Source organism: Martes martes, assembly GCF_963455335.1.
Source record: "Martes martes genome assembly, chromosome: 2".
NCBI classification, from domain to species: domain Eukaryota; kingdom Metazoa; phylum Chordata; class Mammalia; order Carnivora; family Mustelidae; genus Martes; species Martes martes.
In genome coordinates, this window is record NC_137889.1 from 49898206 (window position 1) to 49900781 (window position 2576).

A 2576-nucleotide genomic window follows, 5' to 3' on the forward strand; every position below is an offset into this window, starting at 1 on the left:
ACCTGCACAGCTATTTACTTCTATAGCTTTAATACCACCTATAGGCTGATAAACCACAAGTCTATATTCCCAACTCATATTCCTTGCCTGAGCTTCAGTTTGGGGACTCCAACCACCCAGGAGACATATTCTCTGGGACACCTCATAGGCCCTGAACACTCCATGTGGAAGCAGAAGGATACGTGATTTCAAGCAAGGGCTCTGCCATAAACTGGTTCTGGTGTTAACTATGGCACTTTGTGGGGGTGAGGTTTGGAATAAAGTACTCTAAACCTCGGTCTCCTCAAATGTAAGATAGAGGATAATAATAGCTCAACTCATAAGGTAACTGTGAATAAGTCAATTCATATGAAGTTCTTTGCATGGTGCCTGGTATGTGGTAATAATACGGCTCAGAAATGTGAATGCTGAAAGGATTGAATAAGACAGTACATGTACAGCCCATGGCCCGTGGTAAGTACGGACTAAGCATTATCTGGTACGATTCCATCTCAACTGGAGCGGGTCTCCCTGGGCCTCTCTGTCTCCCTCAGACAAGTCTGTTCCTCCTCTAGCATTCCATCACTCAACAAATGGGGCCTTCACCTCCCACGCCCTGCTCCCCACATCCAAACAATCACCAAGTTCTGGTTATTCTAGTTTATCACTCCCTCTTGAATAAGTCCACTTTCCATCCCCGGTAGCCTGCCACACTGTCTCTTCCCTGGATTTCCACAAAGCCTCCCACCTGGTCCCTCTGCCTCCCGTCCTGCCCCTGGCCAATCCATTCTTCACGCTGTCGCCAGAGCAATCAGTCCAGGCTGTGCGTCGAATCTTATAATTTCCCTGAGGCCTTTGCATTGCCCTCAGGCTAAAGTCCAATGTTCTTAATTGGATTATAAAGACAGTTATTGTATGAATTTTGCTTTCCTTTCTAGAGTGAACTCTCAAGCTCACACTACTTTCAGCTTCTCTGCTTTGTCTAGCCTCTAACATATTCTTCTAAAACCTCCTCACCTTGCCGATCATCTCATGCGGGTCCTTTAGCTCTTAACCTGGATGACATCTCCCCCAGGAAGTTTAACTGCCTGTCCCCAAACTAGATTAGGTATAGCTCCCAATTGACTCTCCTAGAACCAAGTAGACTCTCCCAAATTACAATTATCATACTGCTGTAAATAGTTGTTAATTTTCTCCCCTACTTATATCATAAAGATCACCACATAATGGTTGAATGCATATACGGGCAACAAATGAAGGGCTGTCCTTTATCCTGAATGGTCTGTGACACTGGTGGTGACTCTCACCCCAGTGTGGGTGGCCCTTTCCAACCTCTCCAAAACAACATAGGTACAACGGAGGATCCATATGAGAAATTGGAGAGCTGAGTTTAAGTCCCATTTGCCAATTACTAACTATGAGATCTTGGTAAAGATTTTATGCATCTTAAAAATGGGGACAATAATACCTTTCTCCTGGATTGCTGGGAAGTTCAAACAATGTATATGAAAGTGTTATGGTAACTCCAAATAGCTTCGTGGTACCAATTCCAACTCTTTCCTTTTTGGGGTTCTTGGTTTGCTCTCTTTCCTGCCTCAGGTTCACACATACTCTCTCTCCCTCTCTCTCTTCCCTCTCCTTCTTCTCATTCTTGCTACAGGTACCCAAAATTTGGCTGACAGTGGTTCTCAGAATATGCAGAGTCAGGGACTTACCAACCATTGAGGGCAAGAATGGAAGAGCATAGAACTGGTCAACTAAGACACAGTCAGATTATAACTTGAATAACGTCTCATCACTTCTTCATGGAGGCCTCAGTGTCCTCCACCCTTTAGCTGCTGGAAGAATTGCACGTAGAATTCCTAGAGTAGCACATTGCTTCCCAATTATAAACACACGACATCATTATCATTTGGTGATCCCTGCAGGACCTTTCCCTTCTCTGAGTTAAGTACTTCTCCAACAACTAACGGAGCATTTAGGATGAAAAAGTTAGGAATCCAGGGATTTCTATTAAGACAAATACGATAGTTCGAGGCAAAAGAAACAAAGTGCTTTTAAACATTTGATAGATGCCGGGAGCATTCCATATTTTTACTTCATTTACTCTTTACAAAACTGTGCAGGTACCTATTATTTCCCTCTTCTTATAGATGGGGAAAGTATGTTTCAGGGGAAGTTAAGTAACTTTCTCAAGAATATGCAGTGGGTAAATTGTGAACTCAAATCTGGTTCGTCCTTCTATCCTGAGCTTTCTATAAAAGAAAAAGCACTTAGTTCATTTGCTCTTAAATTTCTCTTTACCAGCAATTCAGAACTGCTTTCCCCTCCTTCCATTGCATGTCCTTAAACCCATCCCAAACCTACATAATTTGAATACACTATAGAAATATGCTACTTAAGGGGCGCCTGGGTGGCTCAGTGGGTTAAGGCCTCTGCCTTCGGCTTGGGTCATGATCCCAGGGTCCTGGGATTGAGCCCCGCATTGGGCTCTCTGCTCAGCAGGGAGCCTGCTTCCCCCTCTCTCTCTGCCTGCCTCTCTGCCTATTTGTGATCTCTCTCTCTCTCTCTCTCTCTGTGTGTGTGTCAAATAAATA